The sequence below is a fragment of the Sorex araneus genome, chromosome 3, assembly GCF_027595985.1.
Source record: "Sorex araneus isolate mSorAra2 chromosome 3, mSorAra2.pri, whole genome shotgun sequence".
Classification (NCBI taxonomy): domain Eukaryota; kingdom Metazoa; phylum Chordata; class Mammalia; order Eulipotyphla; family Soricidae; genus Sorex; species Sorex araneus.
Window position 1 is genome coordinate 69,200,697 of NC_073304.1, and position 13,004 is coordinate 69,213,700.

A 13,004-nucleotide genomic window follows, 5' to 3' on the forward strand; every position below is an offset into this window, starting at 1 on the left:
GAGGAGAGGAGAGGAGAAGGGAGGGGAGGAGAGGAGAAGGGAGGGGAGGGGAAGGGAGGTGAAGGGCGGAGGAGAAGAGAGGAGAAGGGAGGGGAGGGAAGGGGAAGAGAGAGGAGAGGAGAGGAGAGGAGAGGAGAGGAGAGGAGAGGAGAGGAGAGGAGAGGAGAAGGGAGGGGAGGGGAAGGGAGGTGAAGGGCGGAGGAGAAGAGAGGAGAAGGGAGGGGAGGGAAGGGGAAGAGAGAGGAGAGGAGAGGAGAGGAGAGGAGAGGAGAGGAGAGGAGAGGAGAGGAGAGGAGAGGAGAGGAGAGGAGAAGGTATGGGAGGGGAGGGGAGGGGGGGAGGGGAGGGGAGGGGAAGCAGATGGTGAGAAAAAAGGGAGGAGAACAAGGGCAGATGTGAAGAGTAGGAGATAAGAAATGGGGAGGCCAGGGAAGGGGAAATGACAAGATAAAAGAGAGGAGAAGAAAGTAAAAGGTATAGGAGGAGAAGAGGAGAATGGAAAATGAGGGAAAGGAGGTATGGGAAATGTGTGAGGGGAGTGGAGTTTGCTCTTTGACTTGTGATGGCTCTTTTCTGTCTGTCTTTGTCTTAACCTCCCATTTAAATATGCCAGTTATAATGCATTAGAGCTTGACTGAATGATGTCTTTGTACCTTAACTACCTATTTAAATTTCTATCTCCAAATATAGTTTCATTCAGAATTATTGATGATTAAAACTTGAACAAATGAGGGGTGGAGTGATAGCACATCGGGTAGGGCATTTGCTTTGCATGCAACCGACCTGGGTTTGATTTCCAGCACCCCATATTTTCCCCTGATCACCACCAGGAGTGATTCCTGAGTGCATGAGCCAGGATTAAACCCTGTGCAACCCAAAAAGAAAAAAAAAATCATGCCTATGCTGTTGGAGCCCATGTGCTGCTTGAATTCATGTGGCCAAGCACATGTGGTGCCTGAGCACATGTTTCACACACATCTCCCCTCTTGAGATGTGTCCTTTCATGCTTTCCTGTCTAATGCTGGGGTGTGTATAGGGGCTTTCTCTGCCCTAGGAGAAGCCCGGGTTCACACTTGAGCATCACTCTCTCTCTCTTTCACCCTCTCTCCCTCCACACAATAAACCTTCCAAATAAAATCTGCTTTACTTAAAAAAAAAAAACTTGAACAACTGAACTTGAGATGAGGGGCACAATTCAGTTCATAAAAGTTTATGAATCATAAATGCAGAGGAATATGGTTTTTGAATATAGACAGTGTGTCCAGGGAATTTAAGAGCATAGACCAAAGAGGATGTCACTATCTGGTAATTCTAGAAAATCAGATTCATGGTTTTAAAACATCTTAAGTCCTAAAAGTTGCTCTCAGAAAAATAATATGTTAAGAGATCCAAGCATCAGGGACAGTGAAAGTCCCAGTAGTAATGTGATCTATGATATTATTGGTTATAAAATTTTAGGATTGCTGAGGATCCTAAAACTGTGACATAAACTTTAGGTAGTCAGAGTTGATGTGGCAGAGAACATGGTTTCTCCAAATAGTATACATGAAGCTGATGTTGAAAGGCAGTACCAAAGTAAATTTTAAGAAAACAAAGACAGCGAAATCAATTTTTATCTAATTTAAGAACTAAACTTAAAGCCAGCTACTATACATATCTCATTAATAATAATTAGTAATTGGGGGCATGTGTCTAGGCCTATACTTTTACAAAATAAATGAGTCTAAAATAAAAAATGTAAACAAAAGTTGCAATGTTAGACAATCAGGAGACAGCTTTCCAAATCTTATGACTTCGTGTATGTGCGACCCCCTCCCCCACACACACGTATAAAATAACTAATAATTAAACTCTCCACTTATAGTACAAAGATCATTTGTCTATTAAGTGTAAGGTTCTGAACGATCTTGTAGCTAATGTTTTAAAGAAGTTTCAAGAGAATCAGAAATGCATTGGTGAGAAAGGGATTAACTGCAGACCATGGTGCCTGCTGGAAGGAGATAAGAAAAACACAGATAAGTGACTCTGTCTGGAAACAATGCTCGTAGGCAAATTCTGAAATCATTAAAAACTCATGCTAAAAAACAAATTATGTACATTACTGTACTCAAATAAATTTTACTTCTGCTGTTTTTGTTAAAATGTAATTTTAGTTATACTGAAGGTTAGAATCAGGAGGAAAAGGTTAGATCCACACAAAACTCCAGCATAGTAGGGAAAAGAAATAAAACAACAGCAAAAAAAGCTTGCTTTTCTTCAACCCAACAACTAACCAGACTAGTAAATAGAAACTCATGAATTGCTTAACTAGGGCCTAAAACTTGAGTATAATGAATCCCAAAGTCAACTATGAAGATTTTATGATGTGAAATCTTCAGGTATAACTTTTCTAAGAACCCTGGATTATAAAAAAAGAAGAAAGCAATAGATCATAATGGTACCCTAGATTGTTGACAATTATTAGAAAGTTTTGATATTCAAAAGATAGAACAAGTGGTGAAACACATGTCTCTGCGGTCCATAATTTGATAACCAGCATAGCACGGCCACTCCCTTAGCACTACAAGTTGTATCCCTGCTGAGCACTGGTAGGTAGTAATATATATGTATAGATAAATATAGATATGTTATATGCTTTTATTTTAAAAGCTGAGTGATCTCTAAGTAATACAAAAATTATAGATATAATTTTCTTTCAATTTCCTTCATAACAGGTTTTTTTTTTTTTTTTGGATTTTGGGTCACACCCGGTGATGCTCAGGGGTTACTCCTGCCTCAGTACTCAGGAAATGCTTGGGGGACCATATGGGATGCTGGGAATCGAAACCGGATCGGCCTCGAGCAAGGCAAATGCCCTACCTGCTGTGCTGTCTTTCCAGCCCCTCCTTCACAACAGTTTTATTTTTTTGGTCAAGTTATGTGAAGCACAAAAATCACACCGAAATATTCACTCAAATCTCTAATCAAATATTTATGAAATCTTGATTCTCAATTTTTTTACCAAGTTATAAGATATTCCTATCAGTCATCAAAAGTTGCTGATTGCTTAATTCCTCGGGGGAAATCGACCCCTCAAGAGAGTGGAATGAGGGAGAATTTGTACTGTGGGTCAAGGACAGACTCCACTGTCAGCACAATGACAAACAAATCTGATACCTATGAGATGATCTCATCATATACTGTACCTTAATAGTCATCATTGCTTATAGTATTAAAATGGTGAACGCATTGCAAAACAAGTTATATCCTTTTTGAGACAGAAATTCAGTTTTTTATTACATAGTTTATAAATATCATATGCTGTTAGTAGTGCTATTTTTGAAAAGCAATAGTTAAGATACATTTGCAACTTAACATCACCTTTACACTTAATGTGAATATTGTCACACAGAATTGTTCCCCAAAAAATAAATAAATAAATAAACACGTGTAGTTTCTAGAAAGTGTTGCTTAGAATCTGACAGTGCTATTCACTATTCATCTATAGGGTCTGTGGCCACATTAGTCTTGGAATTTCTCTTTGAGGAGGAGAATGCATTTCAGTTATAGTTATACTCTATTGGTTAGGGGGGCGAAGAGAGAGTAGAGAGACAGTATGCTGTTCATGATGTGAAGGATACATGTGAAAGAGAGTTGTAGACAATTTAATGCCTGAGTCATGCTATCTGCCAAATGAGTCATCACCTGCTCATAGCCCAAGATATCTTTTATTTTTTTGCTTTTTGGGGTCACACCCGGTGATGCCCAGGGGTTATTCCTGACTCTGCGCTCTAGAATTACTTCTGGCAGTACTCAGGGGACCATATGGGATACTGGGAATCAAAGCCAAGTCAGCCACATGCAAGGCAAACACCCTACCCGCTGTGCTATCGCTCCAGCTTCCCAAGATATCTTCAACCATATCTTCACCACACAACCAAGTTTTCTCTTAGGTAACAAACAGCTCAGCTGGTTTTACTAAAGAGAGTAATCTTCAGGTTGCCTTCTTACCTCATTGTGTAAAATGTGTAAAGATGAGATGAGTCAGTCCACTTTTTTTTATACATTGGATTTGACAAAACTATTGGTAATAGTGACTGGAAGCAAAAGTGTTATGATGTACAAAGGATAAGGGAGGTATGATGGACGTGCAGCTATTTCCAGCTACGTAAAGCCAAGTACACAGAAACGGAATCTCTGCATAAGTATGTAGCCAATTATAGAAAAGAGGATGTATTTACAATCAGGAAGAGTAAATAAGAGAATGTATCAGAAAACAAATCAAAGAAATATGAAAGAGCATGACTGCCAGGCTCCTGGAACAATAGAGAGATGTGGGGAGATTGCTCATTTTCAACTCTGTGAGAGTCTGGAGATTTCAGTCACCAAACCCTAATACCTGAGTTTTTCAGCAGATTTATTCTCATGGATGAGGCTTATCTCAAGCCTGTGAAGATCAGTCCTGAACTTGGTGGCCACTGGGTTCTGGAGGATTTTTGCCTGTGGGCGCTCTGTTGTGGCACCACATCACTTGTATCACTTGTCATTCCATTGATCCTCTATTTGCTCCAGTGGATGCCAGTAATGTCTCCATTTGTCCCTGTTGCATTAACATGTATAGCCCACTGATATCTGCTCGCTCCAGGAACAGGAAGAGCCTCAAACCTTTCACTCAGGGTTTTGACAAAGAGTCTGACCATCTCATTGGTGGGCAGCCATGCGGTCTTTTGATGTCCCATGGAATACAGTTCTAGTCCAGCGTTCGTCTCTGAATTGCATTACGTGTCTGGCCCATCTGATTTTTGACACCTTGGCAAACAGACAGCATCCCTGATTCTTGACCACATAAGCTCCTTAATGGCTATGATTCAGAGACTCACAAATAAATCTCAGAAGAGAGAAATAAGCTGCAGAGATACCTTCTGCAGGTAAGGTATTTAACTCAACTTCTATCACCCATTTAAAATTTTAGACTTCCTGAAGTGACATCTCATACTCTACACCACTGATGTACCAAGTGTAGCACACTGCATTTCATGGAGTGTAAAATAGAAGATGTCAATGATCAAAAAATATATATCCACGGGTCTGGAATGATAGCACAGTGGGTAGGGCATTTTCCTTGCACACAGCCGACCCGGGTTCATCATCATCATCATCATCATCATCATCATCATCATCATCATCATCATCATCATCATCATCATCCTGTTGATCTTTGAATTTCTCGAGCAGTCTCAATAACGTCTCCATTAATCCTAACCCTTAGATTTTAGAAGCCTCTCTCTACTCATCCTTCCCAGTGATGCAGCATTGGAGACTCTTTCAGGGTCAGGGGAATGAGACCCAGCTTGTTACTGGTTTTGGCATATTAATACATCATGGGGACCTTCGAGGCTCTCCCATGTGGGCAGGAAACTCCCAGTAGTTTGCCAGGTTAGAGGGAGAAGTAGGCTATAAGATATTGCGGGGCCTCGAAGGGGCCACATGCTTCCGGGAGCTTGCTTTTAAGTCTCTGGATGCTGGCCGTGGATGAGATTAAACAGGCTCTGGGGGCAGTCCCTGGGTGTGACCACCATGCTACTGGGAAATGGGAAATCTGGGCGGAGGAGGCCCAGTCCCAATCCCAGCAGGCTTGGAGGTCACAGCCGTGGGTCCGCCACACCTGGGTTCCTCTGCTGGTTCCTTCCTGCATGAGGCTCCTGAGACCTGAGTTGAATGGGTTCAATTCCCAGCATCCCATATGGTCTCTTGAGCACTGCTAGGAGTAACTCCTGAGTACAGAGCCAGGAGTAACCTCTGAGCATTGCCCAATGTGACCCAAAAAGAAATATATATATTGTACATATATATAAGGTACACACACACATATATATATATATGTGTGTGTGTATATGTGTGTGTGTGTGTGTGTGTGTGTACCTTTTGGACTTTAACTGACGACTTTAAGGGGATGTTGGTCAGAGACGACATGACACACCATATAATACTTGATACCCATTATTCCCGCACCATATTTGATAAGGTTCAAATTTGGTGTGAACCATGGTAACACCTCTAAGAGCGATTGGAAGCTGCCCTAAAAGCCTCTGTCCCTCTTGTAGAGCCTAGCAAGCTACCGAGAGTATGCCGCCCTCATGGCAGAGCCTAGCAAGCTGCCCATCGCGTATTCGATATACCAACAACAGCAACAACAATTGGCCTCATTCACCTGTCACCGAAAGAGCCCCCAATATGGCAGCGTTAAGAAAGATGAGCAAAGAGAGGCTGAAAAAGTCTCGGGGATGAACTAGACTGCCAAAACGAAGAAAGACTATGATTGTCTGTACTTTCAACACATGGACACTGGCATCAGAAGCATCCATCGAGGACCTGATGGTGCAAGCACAGAAGATCAAGTATTACATCATTGGTCTGACCAAAACGAGGAGACATCAATCGCATCACACCATGTTCGACACTGGAGAAGAATTGTTCCTCGGAACATGTGGCAACAGAGGCATCGGTGGCATTGGTGTCCTTGTCAACACAAACTTCGCCATGAGCATCGATTCATTTGAATGCCTAACAACCCAAATTGGATGATTACGCTTGAATAGATGTGGCTCACTGCCTGCAGTTTCCATCTTTATCGTCTAAGCACCAACTTCCAACTACGATGAAGAAGAAATTGAGAGTTTCTACATGGAACTGAAGAAGTTCTATAAAGAAGACCACACCTTTTACAAGATCATTGTTGGTGATTTTAATGCCAAGAGAGGTCCGAGAAGGTCGACCAAAGTACTCCATATTGGGACACATGGCCTAGAATGAAACGATCAGGGTGAGAGACTGTCTGAATTCATCATGTCGACCAAGACCATCCACCGTAACTCACAGTTCCAGAAGGTCGAATCTGGAGTCTCCCGGTGGACAGTTCCACAATGAAATTGACCACATCATATTCAATTGAAGGTTTTGCCTGACAGATGTTGCTGTTGTCCCAAAATTCCAAATGGGATCAGAGCACCGTCTCCTTTGTGCAAAATTCTACTTCACAGAGTGGGGAGAAAAGTCTGCAAAATTTAAGTCTAAGAAGTCAACTCCCAGAATGACCACCAACTGGGAGCTCTTTGGCACTATTGCAGCAATGTGGGAAGATGCCATCCTTGACAACATCGATGAGGCATATGATCGACTGGTTCAGCACCTCCATGACTGTGCAAAGAATGCCGAAAGTGAGAAAGCCACAAATAGATGCCTGTCTTCAGAAACTCTCGAGCTCATTCATCAACGTGGTTTGGCACGAGCCTCAGGCAACCACAAGCTAATGTCCAAGCTCACAAAGCTGTGCAGAGATGCGATAAAGAAAGACCTCAAAGAGAGAAGAGCAGCAGTGTTGGCCAGTGCAGCAGAAGCCGGGAAAAGTATTAGCTATGCTCACCTGTCCTTTGCCAACTACAAGATCAAGATGACTGCCCGCTGACATCCCAATGGATCTATCACATCTTCTAGAAAGGCAATGGAGAGGATTATTCACGACTTCTACCCGGGTCTCTTTGACAGCCATGTCCACTTGCCCACATACCAAATTCCACAGGATGGATATGTCGTTCCCAATGTTCTCCCTTCTGAAATCCAACATGCCATTTCATTGGTAAAGACACTTACGTACAGCACCTGGTCCGGACAAGGTCAGACCTGAACACCTGAAGAATCTGCTGCCAGTACTCATCAGTACACTGGCCCAACTCTTCACATGCTACCTGTCTGAATGCAAGGTTCCATCTCAGTGAAAAACCAGCAGGACCATTCTGTTGTACAAGAAGGGAGACATCCAGGACATCGGCAACTATCTCCCAATCTGCCTGCTGCCTGTTGTCTACAAGTTGTTCACTTGTGTCATCCTGAATAGAATAGGCAGAACACTAGACGAAGGACAGCCATTTGAGCAAGCCGGGTTCTGAAGAGGATTCAGCATGATAGACCATATCCACACAGTGACCAAACTCATTGAAGTTTCATGAGAGTTCAAGATGCTGCTCTGTCTAACATTCATTGTTTTAAAGAAAGCCTTCGATTATGTTGAGACTGAGGCGGTCATCGAATCCCTGGCCAAACAGGGCATCCAAACTTAGTATATCAAAATCCTCCTCGAGCTGTATTGTGGATTCACCACCAGGTTCTCAGCATTCTACAAGGAAGTGATCATTGATGTAAAGAGAGGGGTGCAGCAGGGTGATACCATTTCACCGATATGTGGTTTCTGTGAGCCTCTAAATGATGTCTAGAATTGGTATATTTTCAATGGGTTATTAGTAAATATATAAATGACTCTGAAATGGATAAGTGTGATAGCTGTATATTTAATGAACCAAGAAAAATATGATTCACTCATGCTTGGGAGGGTCAGATGTAACCATTCACGCAGAAACTGGTGGCATCTGTTGCTAGTTCTGAATTTCACAAGTACTGACTATTATCACTTATGTGACATGTTAAATTAATGTGAACTGCTCACTGCTTAAAGTGATGAGAACTGTTATATGTCAAATTTATCTCTCTGTTAAACCACAAAAGATATGTGATGATCATTTGATCATTAAACTACTCTTAATGAGTAAACTACTCCTAAAGTTTCACATGAGGCCAAAACCAACACTGTAGAACATCGTACCTTGTCCAAATTTATATGTGTGCTTACATACATATAATATGTACACATATACAAAGAATAAATAGGACATACATATGTCAATAAAACATGGCAGGTAATATGCATAAATACAATACATATGCCTCAAATTTTTCTGATTAAAACAAGAAAGCTCATAAAAGTTTTACAGCTGCAATTTGAACATTTTTGTTTGAAGTATTTTGTTATGTTCCTAGAACAACAGATATGATTGAATAACATCAAGGAGAAGAATTAAAACTCAAATAGCACAATTTTCATAGAATATGAATTAAGCATAACCTTGAATTTTACAGTTTTGCATTTTAAATTTTCTTAAGTTTGGGGTAGAATAATACGTTTATATTAAATAATACTGAGGAACAGCTATTTACAGAGGACACAGGACAATGGTTGAATTATTAGTTACTGCCAAAACTCTTCTAAGAAAAAAATCTTTAAACAAGCTGGGGGAAAAAAATCTGTATTGAAAGAAAAAGTACACCTGTAGTTCTAATTTAATTTTTTTATACACAACCCAAGCAAAAACTTGTCACTTGTATCACTTCTCATCACGTTAATCTTCAATTTGCTCGAGCAGATGCCAGTTACATCTCCATTCATCCCTGTCACATGCTAGTGTATATCCAACGGTATCTGCTCGCTCCAGGAACACTATGAACCTCAGACCATTCATTCAGGGTTTTGACGAAGAACTTTGACCATCTCGTAGGTGGGTGACCACACAGTCTTTTGACATCCCATGGAATCCAGTCAGTAATAGTCATCTCCAAATCACATTATGTGTCCAGCCCATCTGATTTTTGATGCCTTGGCAAATGAGACAGCATCCCTGATTCTTGATCATTGACAGAGGTCAGAACTCTGGATTGCTTCTCTCACTTTAGTGAAACGTGATACTCCAAGCATAGCTCTTTTGATTCTTATTTGGGATACCCTAATAGCATTCTCATCCTGTTTTTATAGGGCCCAGGTCTCTGAGGCGTATGTTGGTGCAGGAAGAACAGTAGAATCGAAAAGTCATGATTTTAATCTATTTCTATTTTCTTTTGCCTGACACAGAAAGAAAATAGAAATAGATTAAAATCATGACTTCTAATGAAGCTAATAGGGTATGCCAACAATATAGGAAGTGGTGACATCAGCAAAACAAATAAGTTCACATTATAGCAAAGAAAGATAAAAATGTAAATACTATAAACATGGAACTTAACATTTTCTAAAAATAAAAATTTCAAAAAAGAGTGTCTATCCTTTCAAAACATATGTGCCCAGATCCAAAGGTTCTTTGTCCTCTTAACCACTTCTTCAACACTCTTGAAGGCATTCAACGCTGCTCTCTTCCTCCTGCGCAGTTCAGGTGCCAGGTCGTTTGTCATGTTGAGTTCTCGACATAGGTACACATAACTGCTGCATTAAGAGATGTTTGTTCCATTGAGAGCAAATGGAACATTAGGAACTAGTCTGATTCTCATGACCATTGTCTTTGTGAGATTCAGTTGCAGTCTGACCTTTCCACACTCCTGGTGAAAGTCGGCCAGCCTTCATGTCTTGTGGCTAATGTTTGGTGTTATTAGAATGTCATCAGTGAAGCAAAGGTGGTGTAGTTGCCAACCATCTATCTTCACTCCCATTCCTTCCCATTCCAGTTGTCAAATGACGTTCTCCAGGGTGGCACTGAAGAGTTCCTGTGAAATGGTATCGCTCTGCTGAACCCCTCTCTTTACATCAATGACTATTTCCTTGTAGAATGGTGAGATCCTGGTGGTGAATCCGTAATACAGTTCTTGAAAGATTCTGATATTCTGAGTTTGAACAGCCTGTTTGGCTAGAGCTTTGATGACCGTTTCAGTCTCAACAGAATCAAAGGCCTTCTTTAAAACAATGAAAGTTAGACAGAGCAGCATCTTGAACTCTCGCAAAACTTCAATGATTTTGGTCACTGTGTGGATATGATCGATTGTGCTTAATTCTTTTTTGGAACCTGGCTTGTTAGCATGATTATCCTTCATCTAGTGTTCTGCCTATTCTATTCAGGAAGACTCCAGTGAACAACTTGTAGACCATGGACTATAGGCAGATTGGGCAATAGTTGCCAATGTCATGGATGTCTCCCTTCTTTTTTCTTTTTTTTAAATTTTTTTAAAAAATTTTTGAATCACCATGAGATAGTTACAAGCTTTCATGTTTGAGTTACAATCTCAATGATCAAACATTCATCCTTCCACCAGTACACATTCCCCACCAATATTATCCCGGGTATACTCCCCCTTTCCCAACCTCCCCCTGCCTCTATGGCAGACAATATTCCCCATACTCTCTATCTACTTTTGGGCACTATAGCTTGCAACACAGACACTAGTGGAGGTAGTGGATGCCAGCCAATGAGGTATTTATCCTGCACCGGTAGGGTGGGTTGTCTGGGTTTGATTGTTGGGGTGCCAGAGATTGGAGGAGGCAAAGGATCTTGCTTCCGGGTCTCATTGAGTCTGGAGTCCAAGGTCACAAAGTTCTACTTTACCTTGTTCTGTGGGCCTTCACTCGTGTGAGGTTCAGACGGAGTGTTGGGAAAGCGGCCTGAAGCATGGTGTTGGCTGGGTAGTGGAAGTAGTGGAGGTCAGCTGATAAGGTATTCAGCTTGTATCCTAGTATCAAGAAAGTACTAGGAAAATTAAATAATCATGGGAACTCTTGAGAAAGGGTTATTGAAGCTGGTATCAGATAATATGTAAAGCATGATATTCCACAGTGATAAATCTTAAAGCTGAAAACAAACTTTAAAATGTATGCCTACTAGTGGTGAATGGACATAATAAGATACCACTGAGTAATTGAGAAGGTGATGCAAAATGAATAATCTGTAAGTCACAAACATTTTTTAGGGTACAAAGAGCATTTCTAGTAGACTAAAAAGTGAGCAACTTGCAAATGCTAATCTCCTTTATATGGGAGATATAAGAATGTAAATGACTCCACCCATACATTCACATTTATATTTGACAGGGAGAGTAGTGTATAGTACAAAGTTTTGCCAATTTCTGCCAGATGTACTAATAAGAACCTAATTTTGTTCAAAGGTAATGTTTTTATAAAGCACAACTACAAAAAATTACATAAAATAAGTTTTAATCACAGGAAAAAGAAAAGGAGAGTAAAGAACATTTATCAGAGGACAAAAACAAGTCACTAAGCAAATAGATACTGCATTGAAGCAAGTAATTTTGTACAAAATTGTTTATACATTTATACAATCACTAAAAAATTCAAGTAAGGAAAATGTTCATTGTTTGCTTATTTTATTTTGTTTTGCGTAATATCCAAATAACTTTTTTTATTTTTCTTTTGACTGGGCAGTTCTTTATATGCCAAAAACAGTAACAATAAGTCTCACAATGAGAAACGTTATTGGTGCCCGCTCAAACAAATTGTTGAGCAATGGGATGACAGTGACAGTGACAGTAATATTAACTGAACTATGACAATACAAAATAAGTTTAAATAAATTAAAATTTTGAGTATAAAACCTAAAATAACAATGACAAAAAGACAGAACGAGGGCCAAAGAAACAATACGGTAGGTAAGGCATTTGCCTTGCCAGGTAGCTGAATCAGGTTAATCCCTGGCACCATATACAGTCTCCTGAACACTGCCAGGAGTGGTCGCTAAACACAAGGCCAGGAATAAGCCCTGAGAACAGCCACGTGTGTTTTCAAAAAACAAAACAAATTTATAAATAATAAGCAGGCACTACAATCCTTTACATTAGATTTAGAATGTTTGAGAATGTTTAGGAATTTGTTTGGGTTACTTGGGGATGCTTGAGACTGGACACCAATGCTGAGCAAACGAAAAACAAATGGGACAACTTCAAGCTAAAAAAGTTTTTTCAAGTTGAGAGAAACTATCACTGTATCATGGTATCACTGTCATCCCATTGATCATCCATTTGCTCGAACGGGCCCAATAATGTCTCCATTCGTCCTAGCCCTGAGATTTTGGCAGCCTACTTTTTTACTCATCCTTCCCAATGGTGCTGCATCAGAAATTCTTTTAGGGTCAGAGGAATGAGACCCACCATTGTTACTGTTTTTGGCATATGAATATGCCACAGGGATCTTGCCAGTCTTTTCCATGTGGGCAGGAAACTCTCGGTAGCTTGACAGGTTCTCTGAGAAGGATAACTAGGCTATAAGATGTCCAGGGGCTTGGTTTTATAATTTCTGGATGTTGGCTATTGATGGAATTACATGGTGCTGGGGTCAGTTTGTGTGAAAGAAACTATCATTAAAACATTCAAGATGAATCGGGAGCCGCAGCACGAGAAGCAGAGCCTCCCGCCTACTGACTGTG

General features: G+C 40.6%; 1 pseudogene; it reads right to left on the bottom strand.

Annotated features, from left to right (window-relative positions):
- Positions 1-11,239, bottom strand: part of LOC101557911 (60S ribosomal protein L8-like) — a 164,340-nt pseudogene extending 153,101 nt beyond the window's left edge.
- Between the last annotated feature and the right edge of the window lie 1,765 nt (positions 11,240-13,004).